The sequence below is a fragment of the Pseudophryne corroboree genome, unplaced genomic scaffold (genome assembly GCF_028390025.1).
Source record: "Pseudophryne corroboree isolate aPseCor3 unplaced genomic scaffold, aPseCor3.hap2 scaffold_1864, whole genome shotgun sequence".
NCBI classification, from domain to species: Eukaryota; Metazoa; Chordata; class Amphibia; order Anura; family Myobatrachidae; genus Pseudophryne; species Pseudophryne corroboree.
The window spans coordinates 25,421-41,416 of record NW_026968502.1 but is presented as its reverse complement, the minus strand read 5'-3'; the positions used below and the strand labels follow the sequence as shown (position 1 = coordinate 41,416).

The 15,996-nt window shown below is 47.2% G+C and overlaps 11 non-coding genes across 11 annotated transcripts; all 11 read left to right on the top strand.

Annotated features, from left to right (window-relative positions):
- The first annotated feature begins 956 nt into the window (after positions 1-956).
- On the top strand, positions 957-1,120 carry LOC135003448 (U1 spliceosomal RNA). Its single transcript, XR_010204464.1, has one exon. It is a non-coding gene; the product is annotated as a U1 spliceosomal RNA (small nuclear RNA).
- A 1,236-nt stretch (positions 1,121-2,356) lies between these two features.
- LOC135003445 (U1 spliceosomal RNA) lies at positions 2,357-2,520 on the top strand. Its single transcript, XR_010204461.1, has one exon. It is a non-coding gene; the product is annotated as a U1 spliceosomal RNA (small nuclear RNA).
- Positions 2,521-3,756: 1,236 nt separating this feature from the next.
- Positions 3,757-3,920, top strand: LOC135003444 (U1 spliceosomal RNA). The gene has a single exon (XR_010204460.1). It is a non-coding gene; the product is annotated as a U1 spliceosomal RNA (small nuclear RNA).
- Positions 3,921-5,157: 1,237 nt separating this feature from the next.
- LOC135003425 (U1 spliceosomal RNA) lies at positions 5,158-5,321 on the top strand. The gene has a single exon (XR_010204443.1). It is a non-coding gene; the product is annotated as a U1 spliceosomal RNA (small nuclear RNA).
- Positions 5,322-6,557: 1,236 nt separating this feature from the next.
- Positions 6,558-6,721, top strand: LOC135003443 (U1 spliceosomal RNA). Its single transcript, XR_010204459.1, has one exon. It is a non-coding gene; the product is annotated as a U1 spliceosomal RNA (small nuclear RNA).
- Positions 6,722-7,957: 1,236 nt separating this feature from the next.
- On the top strand, positions 7,958-8,121 carry LOC135003475 (U1 spliceosomal RNA). The gene has a single exon (XR_010204492.1). It is a non-coding gene; the product is annotated as a U1 spliceosomal RNA (small nuclear RNA).
- Positions 8,122-9,357: 1,236 nt separating this feature from the next.
- LOC135003466 (U1 spliceosomal RNA) lies at positions 9,358-9,521 on the top strand. Its single transcript, XR_010204482.1, has one exon. It is a non-coding gene; the product is annotated as a U1 spliceosomal RNA (small nuclear RNA).
- Positions 9,522-10,757: 1,236 nt separating this feature from the next.
- On the top strand, positions 10,758-10,921 carry LOC135003441 (U1 spliceosomal RNA). Its single transcript, XR_010204458.1, has one exon. It is a non-coding gene; the product is annotated as a U1 spliceosomal RNA (small nuclear RNA).
- Positions 10,922-12,157: 1,236 nt separating this feature from the next.
- On the top strand, positions 12,158-12,321 carry LOC135003440 (U1 spliceosomal RNA). Its single transcript, XR_010204457.1, has one exon. It is a non-coding gene; the product is annotated as a U1 spliceosomal RNA (small nuclear RNA).
- A 1,236-nt stretch (positions 12,322-13,557) lies between these two features.
- Positions 13,558-13,721, top strand: LOC135003431 (U1 spliceosomal RNA). Its single transcript, XR_010204448.1, has one exon. It is a non-coding gene; the product is annotated as a U1 spliceosomal RNA (small nuclear RNA).
- A 1,236-nt stretch (positions 13,722-14,957) lies between these two features.
- On the top strand, positions 14,958-15,121 carry LOC135003437 (U1 spliceosomal RNA). The gene has a single exon (XR_010204454.1). It is a non-coding gene; the product is annotated as a U1 spliceosomal RNA (small nuclear RNA).
- The last annotated feature ends 875 nt before the right edge of the window (positions 15,122-15,996 follow it).

Genomic DNA, 15,996 nt, shown 5'->3' with positions numbered 1-15,996 from the left:
CCCAGATTGTGTCAGATATGAGGGGGAGAGAGAAAAAAAACTTTGCTCCCTCATTTCATGCAGTAGCTTGTCTACTTTGTAAAATGGTAGGCCTCGCTGGGCTGCCGTAGTCTTCCTACACATAGTAAGCGTTTAAATTGAGGCGGCGAAAACTAGAAGAAAGAGAGCATTTTTGGTTTGCGTGCAGATTTTGGGCAGGTGGATTGGTGGCAAAACACAAAGTATTTGTCTATGGTGCTTATAAGACAGGGGACAAAAGAAAAAAAATCACATTTGCTTTTGGTTCACTTGCTTGAGAAATACGCTTTTTGGGCCATTTGGGTGAAACAACTTTTGACGTGTTCAAATCAGTAAAAAGACTAATGGCTTTTTTGAGACTACAAAGTCTTTTGAAAGAAAAAACAAACAAACAAAAACCAAGGTATAATTTGTGTGAGTGCCGCAGGGGGGATAAGAAAGAAAGAAAAAATAAATAAAAAGAAATCCGTGACGACGACGTTCGGACGAGCGCTAACGTCGGAAAATGGTCTCGGTGCGAGGATGAGAAAACCCTCAGCAGCGAGGGGGTTAAATCTCAAGCTGCCTTTTATATTTTATTTTCCAATTTAAGAACCCATTGAGACATAGGACGGTGCACTGCCTGTTGCTTTTCATATGGAGATGAGGGTTGCAGCTACTGTAACTGTGCCCGACTGCTTTTATGACATGACGGTATGCAAATTCATCTGCTGCAGTGTGCCCTGGGAAGGATTTGCACTAGTTGTGCGCATAGTTTGGGGGTGCTTCAGGAACAGTCACCCTTCCGCCTTCCCATGTCAACGTGAAGAGATGCAGCCTCCCTGCAGTTTTCTTTTCCCGTCCCCTGCCGAGAGTTCACTTGTCATAGTTCCGGTCAACCTCCTTCACTTGACGGGGGTGTGCCCAAGCAGGGGCCCTCCTGAGCCCTAGTCCAACTCATACTTACCTGGCAGGGGAGATACCATGATCACGAAGGTGGTTCTCCCAGGGTGAGGCTCATCCATTGCACTCCGGGTGTGCTGACCCCTGCGATTTCCCCAAATGCGGGAAACTCGACTGCATAATTTGTGGTAGTGGGGGACTGCGTTCGCGCTTTCCCCTCATCATCTCTGGTAAAAGTCAGATCTTTTTGTGTGCTGCTGGTGCTGTCTCTTCCTTTGCTGTTTCCATCCTTTTCTTCATTTCAACTCTCCCTCCACTGGACCCCTGTGCCCGTTAAGGTGCGCTTCTATCTTTCACTCAGCGCTCTCTTCTCATCTCTTCTCCTGTGCGCTGGCTGCATGCTTCCTTGCTTTTTCCGGCCTTGTACTGTGCTTCGCATATACAACCAATACAGGGCGCTGCAGGACCCACACGGTTTCACTTGCTTTGTAAAGTAGGCCCCCAGATTGTGTCAGATATGAGGGGGAGAGACAAAAAAAACTTTGCTCCCTCATTTCATGCAGTAGCTTGTCTACTTTGTAAAATGGTAGGCCTCGCTGGGCTGCCGTAGTCTTCCTACACATAGTAAGCGTTTAAATTGAGGCGGCGAAAACTAGAAGAAAGAGAGCATTTTTGGTTTGCGTGCAGATTTTGGGCAGGTGGATTGGTGGCAAAACACAAAGTATTTGTCTATGGTGCTTATAAGACGGGGGACAAAAGAAAAAAAATCACATTTGCTTTTGGTTCACTTGCTTGAGAAATACGCTTTTTGGGCCATTTGGGTGAAACAACTTTTGACGTGTTCAAATCAGTAAAAAGACTAATGGCTTTTTTGAGACTACAAAGTCTTTTGAAAGAAAAAACAAACAAACAAAAAACAAGGTATAATTTGTGTGAGTGCCGCAGGGGGGATAAGAAAGAAAGAAAAAATAAATAAAAAGAAATCCGTGACGACGACGTTCGGACGAGCGCTAACGTCGGAAAATGGTCTCGGTGCGAGGATGAGAAAACCCTCAGCAGCGAGGGGGTTAAATCTCAAGCTGCCTTTTATATTTTATTTTCCAATTTAAGAACCCATTGAGACATAGGACGGTGCACTGCCTGTTGCTTTTCATATGGAGATGAGGGTTGCAGCTACTGTAACTGTGCCCGACTGCTTTTATGACATGACGGTATGCAAATTCATCTGCTGCAGTGTGCCCTGGGAAGGATTTGCACTAGTTGTGCGCATAGTTTGGGGGTGCTTCAGGAACAGTCACCCTTCCGCCTTCCCATGTCAACGTGAAGAGATGCAGCCTCCCTGCAGTTTTCTTTTCCCGTCCCCTGCCGAGAGTTCACTTGTCATGGCTCCGGTCAACCTCCTTCACTTGACGGGGGTGTGCCCAAGCAGGGGCCCTCCTGAGCCCTAGTCCAACTCATACTTACCTGGCAGGGGAGATACCATGATCACGAAGGTGGTTCTCCCAGGGCGAGGCTCATCCATTGCACTCCGGGTGTGCTGACCCCTGCGATTTCCCCAAATGCGGGAAACTCGACTGCATAATTTGTGGTAGTGGGGGACTGCGTTCGCGCTTTCCCCTGATCATCTCTGGTAAAAGTCAGATCTTTTTGTGTGCTGCTGGTGCTGTCTCTTCCTTTGCTGTTTCCATCCTTTTCTTCATTTCAACCCTCCCTCCACTGGACCCCTGTGCCCGTTAAGGTGCGCTTCTATCTTTCACTCAGCGCTCTCTTCTCATCTCTTCTCCTGTGCGCTGGCTGCATGCTTCCTTGCTTTTTCCGGCCTTGTACTGTGCTTCGCATATACAACCAATACAGGGCGCTGCAGGACCCACACGGTTTCACTTGCTTTGTAAAGTAGGCCCCCAGATTGTGTCAGATATGAGGGGGAGAGACAAAAAAAACTTTGCTCCCTCATTTCATGCAGTAGCTTGTCTACTTTGTAAAATGGTAGGCCTCGCTGGGCTGCCGTAGTCTTCCTACACATAGTAAGCGTTTAAATTGAGGCGGCGAAAACTAGAAGAAAGAGAGCATTTTTGGTTTGCGTGCAGATTTTGGGCAGGTGGATTGGTGGCAAAACACAAAGTATTTGTCTATGGTGCTTATAAGACGGGGGACAAAAGAAAAAAAATCACATTTGCTTTTGGTTCACTTGCTTGAGAAATACGCTTTTTGGGCCATTTGGGTGAAACAACTTTTGACGTGTTCAAATCAGTAAAAAGACTAATGGCTTTTTTGAGACTACAAAGTCTTTTGAAAGAAAAAACAAACAAACAAAAACCAAGGTATAATTTGTGTGAGTGCCGCAGGGGGGATAAGAAAGAAAGAAAAAATAAATAAAAAGAAATCCGCGACGACGACGTTCGGACGAGCGCTAACGTCGGAAAATGGTCTCGGTGCGAGGATGAGAAAACCCTCAGCAGCGAGGGGGTTAAATCTCAAGCTGCCTTTTATATTTTATTTTCCAATTTAAGAACCCATTGAGACATAGGACGGTGCACTGCCTATTGCTTTTCATATGGAGATGAGGGTTGCAGCTACTGTAACTGTGCCCGACTGCTTTTATGACATGACGGTATGCAAATTCATCTGCTGCAGTGTGCCCTGGGAAGGATTTGCACTAGTTGTGCGCATAGTTTGGGGGTGCTTCAGGAACAGTCACCCTTCCGCCTTCCCATGTCAACGTGAAGAGATGCAGCCTCCCTGCAGTTTTCTTTTCCCGTCCCCTGCCGAGAGTTCACTTGTCATGGCTCCGGTCAACCTCCTTCACTTGACGGGGGTGTGCCCAAGCAGGGGCCCTCCTGAGCCCTAGTCCAACTCATACTTACCTGGCAGGGGAGATACCATGATCACGAAGGTGGTTCTCCCAGGGCGAGGCTCATCCATTGCACTCCGGGTGTGCTGACCCCTGCGATTTCCCCAAATGCGGGAAACTCGACTGCATAATTTGTGGTAGTGGGGGACTGCGTTCGCGCTTTCCCCTGATCATCTCTGGTAAAAGTCAGATCTTTTTGTGTGCTGCTGGTGCTGTCTCTTCCTTTGCTGTTTCTATCCTTTTCTTCATTTCAACTCTCCCTCCACTGGACCCCTGTGCCCGTTAAGGTGCGCTTCTATCTTTCACTCAGCGCTCTCTTCTCATCTCTTCTCCTGTGCGCTGGCTGCATGCTTCCTTGCTTTTTCCGGCCTTGTACTGTGCTTCGCATATACAACCAATACAGGGCGCTGCAGGACCCACACGGTTTCACTTGCTTTGTAAAGTAGGCCCCCAGATTGTGTCAGATATGAGGGGGAGAGAGAAAAAAAAACTTTGCTCCCTCATTTCATGCAGTAGCTTGTCTACTTTGTAAAATGGTAGGCCTCGCTGGGCTGCCGTAGTCTTCCTGCACATAGTAAGCGTTTAAATTGAGGCGGCGAAAACTAGAAGAAAGAGAGCATTTTTGGTTTGCGTGCAGATTTTGGGCAGGTGGATTGGTGGCAAAACACAAAGTATTTGTCTATGGTGCTTATAAGATGGGGGACAAAAGAAAAAAAATCACATTTGCTTTTGGTTCACTTGCTTGAGAAATACGCTTTTTGGGCCATTTGGGTGAAACAACTTTTGACGTGTTCAAATCAGTAAAAAGACTAATGGCTTTTTTGAGACTACAAAGTCTTTTGAAAGAAAAAACAAACAAACAAAAACCAAGGTATAATTTGTGTGAGTGCCGCAGGGGGGATAAGAAAGAAAGAAAAAATAAATAAAAAGAAATCCGCGACGACGACGTTCGGACGAGCGCTAACGTCGGAAAATGGTCTCGGTGCGAGGATGAGAAAACCCTCAGCAGCGAGGGGGTTAAATCTCAAGCTGCCTTTTATATTTTATTTTCCAATTTAAGAACCCATTGAGACATAGGACGGTGCACTGCCTGTTGCTTTTCATATGGAGATGAGGGTTGCAGCTACTGTAACTGTGCCCGACTGCTTTTATGACATGACGGTATGCAAATTCATCTGCTGCAGTGTGCCCTGGGAAGGATTTGCACTAGTTGTGCGCATAGTTTGGGGGTGCTTCAGGAACAGTCACCCTTCCGCCTTCCCATGTCAACGTGAAGAGATGCAGCCTCCCTGCAGTTTTCTTTTCCCGTCCCCTGCCGAGAGTTCACTTGTCATGGCTCCGGTCAACCTCCTTCACTTGACGGGGGTGTGCCCAAGCAGGGGCCCTCCTGAGCCCTAGTCCAACTCATACTTACCTGGCAGGGGAGATATCATGATCACAAAGGTGGTTCTCCCAGGGCGAGGCTCATCCATTGCACTCCGGGTGTGCTGACCCCTGCGATTTCCCCAAATGCGGGAAACTCGACTGCATAATTTGTGGTAGTGGGGGACTGCGTTCGCGTTTTCCCCTGATCATCTCTGGTAAAAGTCAGATCTTTTTGTGTGCTGCTGGTGCTGTCTCTTCCTTTGCTGTTTCCATCCTTTTCTTCATTTCAACCCTCCCTCCACTGGACCCCTGTGCCCGTTAAGGTGCGCTTCTATCTTTCACTCAGCGCTCTCTTCTCATCTCTTCTCCTGTGCGCTGGCTGCATGCTTCCTTGCTTTTTCCGGCCTTGTACTGTGCTTCGCATATACAACCAATACAGGGCGCTGCAGGACCCACACGGTTTCACTTGCTTTGTAAAGTAGGCCCCCAGATTGTGTCAGATATGAGGGGGAGAGACAAAAAAAACTTTGCTCCCTCATTTCATGCAGTAGCTTGTCTACTTTGTAAAATGGTAGGCCTCGCTGGGCTGCCGTAGTCTTCCTACACATAGTAAGCGTTTAAATTGAGGCGGCGAAAACTAGAAGAAAGAGAGCATTTTTGGTTTGCGTGCAGATTTTGGGCAGGTGGATTGGTGGCAAAACACAAAGTATTTGTCTATGGTGCTTATAAGACGGGGGACAAAAGAAAAAAAATCACATTTGCTTTTGGTTCACTTGCTTGAGAAATACGCTTTTTGGGCCATTTGGGTGAAACAACTTTTGACGTGTTCAAATCAGTAAAAAGACTAATGGCTTTTTTGAGACTACAAAGTCTTTTGAAAGAAAAAACAAACAAACAAAAAACAAGGTATAATTTGTGTGAGTGCCGCAGGGGGGATAAGAAAGAAAGAAAAAATAAATAAAAAGAAATCCGTGACGACGACGTTCGGACGAGCGCTAACGTCGGAAAATGGTCTCGGTGCGAGGATGAGAAAACCCTCAGCAGCGAGGGGGTTAAATCTCAAGCTGCCTTTTATATTTTATTTTCCAATTTAAGAACCCATTGAGACATAGGACGGTGCACTGCCTATTGCTTTTCATATGGAGATGAGGGTTGCAGCTACTGTAACTGTGCCCGACTGCTTTTATGACATGACGGTATGCAAATTCATCTGCTGCAGTGTGCCCTGGGAAGGATTTGCACTAGTTGTGCGCATAGTTTGGGGGTGCTTCAGGAACAGTCACCCTTCCGCCTTCCCATGTCAACGTGAAGAGATGCAGCCTCCCTGCAGTTTTCTTTTCCCGTCCCCTGCCGAGAGTTCACTTGTCATGGCTCCGGTCAACCTCCTTCACTTGACGGGGGTGTGCCCAAGCAGGGGCCCTCCTGAGCCCTAGTCCAACTCATACTTACCTGGCAGGGGAGATACCATGATCACGAAGGTGGTTCTCCCAGGGCGAGGCTCATCCATTGCACTCCGGGTGTGCTGACCCCTGCGATTTCCCCAAATGCGGGAAACTCGACTGCATAATTTGTGGTAGTGGGGGACTGCGTTCGCGCTTTCCCCTGATCATCTCTGGTAAAAGTCAGATCTTTTTGTGTGCTGCTGGTGCTGTCTCTTCCTTTGCTGTTTCTATCCTTTTCTTTATTTCAACTCTCCCTCCACTGGACCCCTGTGCCCGTTAAGGTGCGCTTCTATCTTTCACTCAGCGCTCTCTTCTCATCTCTTCTCCTGTGCGCTGGCTGCATGCTTCATTGCTTTTTCCGGCCTTGTACTGTGCTTCGCATATACAACCAATACAGGGCGCTGCAGGACCCACACGGTTTCACTTGCTTTGTAAAGTAGGCCCCCAGATTGTGTCAGATATGAGGGGGAGAGACAAAAAAAACTTTGCTCCCTCATTTCATGCAGTAGCTTGTCTACTTTGTAAAATGGTAGGCCTCGCTGGGCTGCCGTAGTCTTCCTACACATAGTAAGCGTTTAAATTGAGGCGGCGAAAACTAGAAGAAAGAGAGCATTTTTGGTTTGCGTGCAGATTTTGGGCAGGTGGATTGGTGGCAAAACACAAAGTATTTGTCTATGGTGCTTATAAGACGGGGGACAAAAGAAAAAAAATCACATTTGCTTTTGGTTCACTTGCTTGAGAAATACGCTTTTTGGGCCATTTGGGTGAAACAACTTTTGACGTGTTCAAATCAGTAAAAAGACTAATGGCTTTTTTGAGACTACAAAGTCTTTTGAAAGAAAAAACAAACAAACAAAAACCAAGGTATAATTTGTGTGAGTGCCGCAGGGGGGATAAGAAAGAAAGAAAAAATAAATAAAAAGAAATCCGCGACGACGACGTTCGGACGAGCGCTAACGTCGGAAAATGGTCTCGGTGCGAGGATGAGAAAACCCTCAGCAGCGAGGGGGTTAAATCTCAAGCTGCCTTTTATATTTTATTTTCCAATTTAAGAACCCATTGAGACATAGGACGGTGCACTGCCTGTTGCTTTTCATATGGAGATGAGGGTTGCAGCTACTGTAACTGTGCCCGACTGCTTTTATGACATGACGGTATGCAAATTCATCTGCTGCAGTGTGCCCTGGGAAGGATTTGCACTAGTTGTGCGCATAGTTTGGGGGTGCTTCAGGAACAGTCACCCTTCCGCCTTCCCATGTCAACGTGAAGAGATGCAGCCTCCCTGCAGTTTTCTTTTCCCGTCCCCTGCCGAGAGTTCACTTGTCATGGCTCCGGTCAACCTCCTTCACTTGACGGGGGTGTGCCCAAGCAGGGGCCCTCCTGAGCCCTAGTCCAACTCATACTTACCTGGCAGGGGAGATATCATGATCACAAAGGTGGTTCTCCCAGGGCGAGGCTCATCCATTGCACTCCGGGTGTGCTGACCCCTGCGATTTCCCCAAATGCGGGAAACTCGACTGCATAATTTGTGGTAGTGGGGGACTGCGTTCGCGCTTTCCCCTGATCATCTCTGGTAAAAGTCAGATCTTTTTGTGTGCTGCTGGTGCTGTCTCTTCCTTTGCTGTTTCCATCCTTTTCTTCATTTCAACCCTCCCTCCACTGGACCCCTGTGCCCGTTAAGGTGCGCTTCTATCTTTCACTCAGCGCTCTCTTCTCATCTCTTCTCCTGTGCGCTGGCTGCATGCTTCCTTGCTTTTTCCGGCCTTGTACTGTGCTTCGCATATACAACCAATACAGGGCGCTGCAGGACCCACACGGTTTCACTTGCTTTGTAAAGTAGGCCCCCAGATTGTGTCAGATATGAGGGGGAGAGACAAAAAAAACTTTGCTCCCTCATTTCATGCAGTAGCTTGTCTACTTTGTAAAATGGTAGGCCTCGCTGGGCTGCCGTAGTCTTCCTACACATAGTAAGCGTTTAAATTGAGGCGGCGAAAACTAGAAGAAAGAGAGCATTTTTGGTTTGCGTGCAGATTTTGGGCAGGTGGATTGGTGGCAAAACACAAAGTATTTGTCTATGGTGCTTATAAGACGGGGGACAAAAGAAAAAAAATCACATTTGCTTTTGGTTCACTTGCTTGAGAAATACGCTTTTTGGGCCATTTGGGTGAAACAACTTTTGACGTGTTCAAATCAGTAAAAAGACTAATGGCTTTTTTGAGACTACAAAGTCTTTTGAAAGAAAAAACAAACAAACAAAAAACAAGGTATAATTTGTGTGAGTGCCGCAGGGGGGATAAGAAAGAAAGAAAAAATAAATAAAAAGAAATCCGTGACGACGACGTTCGGACGAGCGCTAACGTCGGAAAATGGTCTCGGTGCGAGGATGAGAAAACCCTCAGCAGCGAGGGGGTTAAATCTCAAGCTGCCTTTTATATTTTATTTTCCAATTTAAGAACCCATTGAGACATAGGACGGTGCACTGCCTGTTGCTTTTCATATGGAGATGAGGGTTGCAGCTACTGTAACTGTGCCCGACTGCTTTTATGACATGACGGTATGCAAATTCATCTGCTGCAGTGTGCCCTGGGAAGGATTTGCACTAGTTGTGCGCATAGTTTGGGGGTGCTTCAGGAACAGTCACCCTTCCGCCTTCCCATGTCAACGTGAAGAGATGCAGCCTCCCTGCAGTTTTCTTTTCCCGTCCCCTGCCGAGAGTTCACTTGTCATGGCTCCGGTCAACCTCCTTCACTTGACGGGGGTGTGCCCAAGCAGGGGTCATCCTGAGCCTTAGTCCAACTCATACTTACCTGGCAGGGGAGATACCATGATCACGAAGGTGGTTCTCCCAGGGCGAGGCTCATCCATTGCACTCTGGGTGTGCTGACCCCTGCGATTTCCCCAAATGCGGGAAACTCGACTGCATAATTTGTGGTAGTGGGGGACTGCGTTCGCGCTTTCCCCTGATCATCTCTGGTAAAAGTCAGATCTTTTTGTGTGCTGCTGGTGCTGTCTCTTCCTTTGCTGTTTCCATCCTTTTCTTCATTTCAACCCTCCCTCCACTGGACCCCTGTGCCCGTTAAGGTGCGCTTCTATCTTTCACTCAGCGCTCTCTTCTCATCTCTTCTCCTGTGCGCTGGCTGCATGCTTCATTGCTTTTTCCGGCCTTGTACTGTGCTTCGCATATACAACCAATACAGGGCGCTGCAGGACCCACACGGTTTCACTTGCTTTGTAAAGTAGGCCCCCAGATTGTGTCAGATATGAGGGGGAGAGACAAAAAAAACTTTGCTCCCTCATTTCATGCAGTAGCTTGTCTACTTTGTAAAATGGTAGGCCTCGCTGGGCTGCCGTAGTCTTCCTACACATAGTAAGCGTTTAAATTGAGGCGGCGAAAACTAGAAGAAAGAGAGCATTTTTGGTTTGCGTGCAGATTTTGGGCAGGTGGATTGGTGGCAAAACACAAAGTATTTGTCTATGGTGCTTATAAGACGGGGGACAAAAGAAAAAAAATCACATTTGCTTTTGGTTCACTTGCTTGAGAAATACGCTTTTTGGGCCATTTGGGTGAAACAACTTTTGACGTGTTCAAATCAGTAAAAAGACTAATGGCTTTTTTGAGACTACAAAGTCTTTTGAAAGAAAAAACAAACAAACAAAAACCAAGGTATAATTTGTGTGAGTGCCGCAGGGGGGATAAGAAAGAAAGAAAAAATAAATAAAAAGAAATCCGTGACGACGACGTTCGGACGAGCGCTAACGTCGGAAAATGGTCTCGGTGCGAGGATGAGAAAACCCTCAGCAGCGAGGGGGTTAAATCTCAAGCTGCCTTTTATATTTTATTTTCCAATTTAAGAACCCATTGAGACATAGGACGGTGCACTGCCTGTTGCTTTTCATATGGAGATGAGGGTTGCAGCTACTGTAACTGTGCCCGACTGCTTTTATGACATGACGGTATGCAAATTCATCTGCTGCAGTGTGCCCTGGGAAGGATTTGCACTAGTTGTGCGCATAGTTTGGGGGTGCTTCAGGAACAGTCACCCTTCCGCCTTCCCATGTCAACGTGAAGAGATGCAGCTTCCCTGCAGTTTTCTTTTCCCGTCCCCTGCCGAGAGTTCACTTGTCATGGCTCCGGTCAACCTCCTTCACTTGACGGGGGTGTGCCCAAGCAGGGGCCCTCCTGAGCCCTAGTCCAACTCATACTTACCTGGCAGGGGAGATACCATGATCACGAAGGTGGTTCTCCCAGGGCGAGGCTCATCCATTGCACTCCGGGTGTGCTGACCCCTGCGATTTCCCCAAATGCGGGAAACTCGACTGCATAATTTGTGGTAGTGGGGGACTGCGTTCGCGCTTTCCCCTGATCATCTCTGGTAAAAGTCAGATCTTTTTGTGTGCTGCTGGTGCTGTCTCTTCCTTTGCTGTTTCTATCCTTTTCTTCATTTCAACTCTCCCTCCACTGGACCCCTGTGCCCGTTAAGGTGCGCTTCTATCTTTCACTCAGCGCTCTCTTCTCATCTCTTCTCCTGTGCGCTGGCTGCATGCTTCCTTGCTTTTTCCGGCCTTGTACTGTGCTTCGCATATACAACCAATACAGGGCGCTGCAGGACCCACACGGTTTCACTTGCTTTGTAAAGTAGGCCCCCAGATTGTGTCAGATATGAGGGGGAGAGACAAAAAAAACTTTGCTCCCTCATTTCATGCAGTAGCTTGTCTACTTTGTAAAATGGTAGGCCTCGCTGGGCTGCCGTAGTCTTCCTACACATAGTAAGCGTTTAAATTGAGGCGGCGAAAACTAGAAGAAAGAGAGCATTTTTGGTTTGCGTGCAGATTTTGGGCAGGTGGATTGGTGGCAAAACACAAAGTATTTGTCTATGGTGCTTATAAGACGGGGGACAAAAGAAAAAAAATCACATTTGCTTTTGGTTCACTTGCTTGAGAAATACGCTTTTTGGGCCATTTGGGTGAAACAACTTTTGACGTGTTCAAATCAGTAAAAAGACTAATGGCTTTTTTGAGACTACAAAGTCTTTTGAAAGAAAAAACAAACAAACAAAAACCAAGGTATAATTTGTGTGAGTGCCGCAGGGGGGATAAGAAAGAAAGAAAAAATAAATAAAAAGAAATCCGTGACGACGACGTTCGGACGAGCGCTAACGTCGGAAAATGGTCTCGGTGCGAGGATGAGAAAACCCTCAGCAGCGAGGGGGTTAAATCTCAAGCTGCCTTTTATATTTTATTTTCCAATTTAAGAACCCATTGAGACATAGGACGGTGCACTGCCTGTTGCTTTTCATATGGAGATGAGGGTTGCAGCTACTGTAACTGTGCCCGACTGCTTTTATGACATGACGGTATGCAAATTCATCTGCTGCAGTGTGCCCTGGGAAGGATTTGCACTAGTTGTGCGCATAGTTTGGGGGTGCTTCAGGAACAGTCACCCTTCCGCCTTCCCATGTCAACGTGAAGAGATGCAGCCTCCCTGCAGTTTTCTTTTCCCGTCCCCTGCCGAGAGTTCACTTGTCATGGCTCCGGTCAACCTCCTTCACTTGACGGGGGTGTGCCCAAGCAGGGGCCCTCCTGAGCCCTAGTCCAACTCATACTTACCTGGCAGGGGAGATACCATGATCACGAAGGTGGTTCTCCCAGGGCGAGGCTCATCCATTGCACTCCGGGTGTGCTGACCCCTGCGATTTCCCCAAATGCGGGAAACTCGACTGCATAATTTGTGGTAGTGGGGGACTGCGTTCGCGCTTTCCCCTGATCATCTCTGGTAAAAGTCAGATCTTTTTGTGTGCTGCTGGTGCTGTCTCTTCCTTTGCTGTTTCTATCCTTTTCTTCATTTCAACTCTCCCTCCACTGGACCCCTGTGCCCGTTAAGGTGCGCTTCTATCTTTCACTCAGCGCTCTCTTCTCATCTCTTCTCCTGTGCGCTGGCTGCATGCTTCCTTGCTTTTTCCGGCCTTGTACTGTGCTTCGCATATACAACCAATACAGGGCGCTGCAGGACCCACACGGTTTCACTTGCTTTGTAAAGTAGGCCCCCAGATTGTGTCAGATATGAGGGGGAGAGACAAAAAAAACTTTGCTCCCTCATTTCATGCAGTAGCTTGTCTACTTTGTAAAATGGTAGGCCTCGCTGGGCTGCCGTAGTCTTCCTACACATAGTAAGCGTTTAAATTGAGGCGGCGAAAACTAGAAGAAAGAGAGCATTTTTGGTTTGCGTGCAGATTTTGGGCAGGTGGATTGGTGGCAAAACACAAAGTATTTGTCTATGGTGCTTATAAGACGGGGGACAAAAGAAAAAAAATCACATTTGCTTTTGGTTCACTTGCTTGAGAAATACGCTTTTTGGGCCATTTGGGTGAAACAACTTTTGACGTGTTCAAATCAGTAAAAAGACTAATGGCTTTTTTGAGACTACAAAGTCTTTTGAAAGAAAAAACAAACAAACAAAAACCAAGGTATAATTTGTGTGAGTGCCGCAGGGGGGATAAGAAAGAAAGAAAAAATAAATAAAAAGAAATCCGTGACGACGACGTTCGGACGAGCGCTAACGTCGGAAAATGGTCTCGGTGCGAGGATGAGAAAACCCTCAGCAGCGAGGGGGTTAAATCTCAAGCTGCCTTTTATATTTTATTTTCCAATTTAAGAACCCATTGAGACATAGGACGGTGCACTGCCTGTTGCTTTTCATATGGAGATGAGGGTTGCAGCTACTGTAACTGTGCCCGACTGCTTTTATGACATGACGGTATGCAAATTCATCTGCTGCAGTGTGCCCTGGGAAGGATTTGCACTAGTTGTGCGCATAGTTTGGGGGTGCTTCAGGAACAGTCACCCTTCCGCCTTCCCATGTCAACGTGAAGAGATGCAGCCTCCCTGCAGTTTTCTTTTCCCGTCCCCTGCCGAGAGTTCACTTGTCATGGCTCCGGTCAACCTCCTTCACTTGACGGGGGTGTGCCCAAGCAGGGGCCCTCCTGAGCCCTAGTCCAACTCATACTTACCTGGCAGGGGAGATACCATGATCACGAAGGTGGTTCTCCCAGGGCGAGGCTCATCCATTGCACTCCGGGTGTGCTGACCCCTGCGATTTCCCCAAATGCGGGAAACTCGACTGCATAATTTGTGGTAGTGGGAGACTGCGTTCGTGCTTTCCCCTGATCATCTCTGGTAAAAGTCAGATCTTTTTGTGTGCTGCTGGTGCTGTCTCTTCCTTTGCTGTTTCCATCCTTTTCTTCATTTCAACCCTCCCTCCACTGGAGCCCTGTGCCCGTTAAGGTGCGCTTCTATCTTTCACTCAGCGCTCTCTTCTCATCTCTTCTCCTGTGCGCTGGCTGCATGCTTCCTTGCTTTTTCCGACCTTGTACTGTGCTTCGCATATACAACCAATACAGGGCGCTGCAGGACCCACACGGTTTCACTTGCTTTGTAAAGTAGGCCCCCAGATTGTGTCAGATATGAGGGGGAGAGAGAAAAAAAACTTTGCTCCCTCATTTCATGCAGTAGCTTGTCTACTTTGTAAAATGGTAGGCCTCGCTGGGCTGCCGTAGTCTTCCTACACATAGTAAGCGTTTAAATTGAGGCGGCGAAAACTAGAAGAAAGAGAGCATTTTTGGTTTGCGTGCAGATTTTGGGCAGGTGGATTGGTGGCAAAACACAAAGTATTTGTCTATGGTGCTTATAAGACGGGGGACAAAAGAAAAAAAATCACATTTGCTTTTGGTTCACTTGCTTGAGAAATACGCTTTTTGGGCCATTTGGGTGAAACAACTTTTGACGTGTTCAAATCAGTAAAAAGACTAATGGCTTTTTTGAGACTACAAAGTCTTTTGAAAGAAAAAACAAACAAACAAAAACCAAGGTATAATTTGTGTGAGTGCCGCAGGGGGGATAAGAAAGAAAGAAAAAATAAATAAAAAGAAATCCGTGACGACGACGTTCGGACGAGCGCTAACGTCGGAAAATGGTCTCGGTGCGAGGATGAGAAAACCCTCAGCAGCGAGGGGGTTAAATCTCAAGCTGCCTTTTATATTTTATTTTCCAATTTAAGAACCCATTGAGACATAGGACGGTGCACTGCCTGTTGCTTTTCATATGGAGATGAGGGTTGCAGCTACTGTAACTGTGCCCGACTGCTTTTATGACATGACGGTATGCAAATTCATCTGCTGCAGTGTGCCCTGGGAAGGATTTGCACTAGTTGTGCGCATAGTTTGGGGGTGCTTCAGGAACAGTCACCCTTCCGCCTTCCCATGTCAACGTGAAGAGATGCAGCCTCCCTGCAGTTTTCTTTTCCCGTCCCCTGCCGAGAGTTCACTTGTCATGGCTCCGGTCAACCTCCTTCACTTGACGGGGGTGTGCCCAAGCAGGGGCCCTCCTGAGCCCTAGTCCAACTCATACTTACCTGGCAGGGGAGATACCATGATCACGAAGGTGGTTCTCCCAGGGCGAGGCTCATCCATTGCACTCCGGGTGTGCTGACCCCTGCGATTTCCCCAAATGCGGGAAACTCTACTGCATAATTTGTGGTAGTGGGGCACTGCGTTCGCGCTTTCCCCTGATCATCTCTAGTAAAAGTCAGATCTTTTTGTGTGCTGCTGGTGCTGTCTCTTCCTTTGCTGTTTCCATCCTTTTCTTCATTTCAACTCTCCCTCCACTGGACCCCTGTGCCCGTTAAGGTGCGCTTCTATCTTTCACTCAGCGCTCTCATCTCTTCTCCTGTGCGCTGGCTGCATGCTTCCTTGCTTTTTCCGGCCTTGTACTGTGCTTCGCATATACAACCAATACAGGGCGCTGCAGGACCCACACGGTTTCACTTGCTTTGTAAAGTAGGCCCCCAGATTGTGTCAGATATGAGGGGGAGAGAGAAAAAAAACTTTGCTCCCTCATTTCATGCAGTAGCTTGTCTACTTTGTAAAATGGTAGGCCTCGCTGGGCTGCCGTAGTCTTCCTACACATAGTAAGCGTTTAAATTGAGGCGGCGAAAACTAGAAGAAAGAGAGCATTTTTGGTTTGCGTGCAGATTTTGGGCAGGTGGATTGGTGGCAAAACACAAAGTATTTGTCTATGGTGCTTATAAGACGGGGGACAAAAGAAAAAAAATCACATTTGCTTTTGGTTCACTTGCTTGAGAAATACGCTTTTTGGGCCATTTGGGTGAAACAACTTTTGACGTGTTCAAATCAGTAAAAAGACTAATGGCTTTTTTGAGACTACAAAGTCTTTTGAAAGAAAAAACAAACAAACAAAAACCAAGGTATAATTTGTGTGAGTGCCGCAGGGGGATAAGAAAGAAAGAAAAAATAAATAAAAAGAAATCCGTGACGACGACGTTCGGACGAGCGCTAACGTCGGAAAATGGTCTCGGTGCGAGGATGAGAAAACCCTCAGCAGCGAGGGGGTTAAATCTCAAGCTGCCTTTTATATTTTATTTTC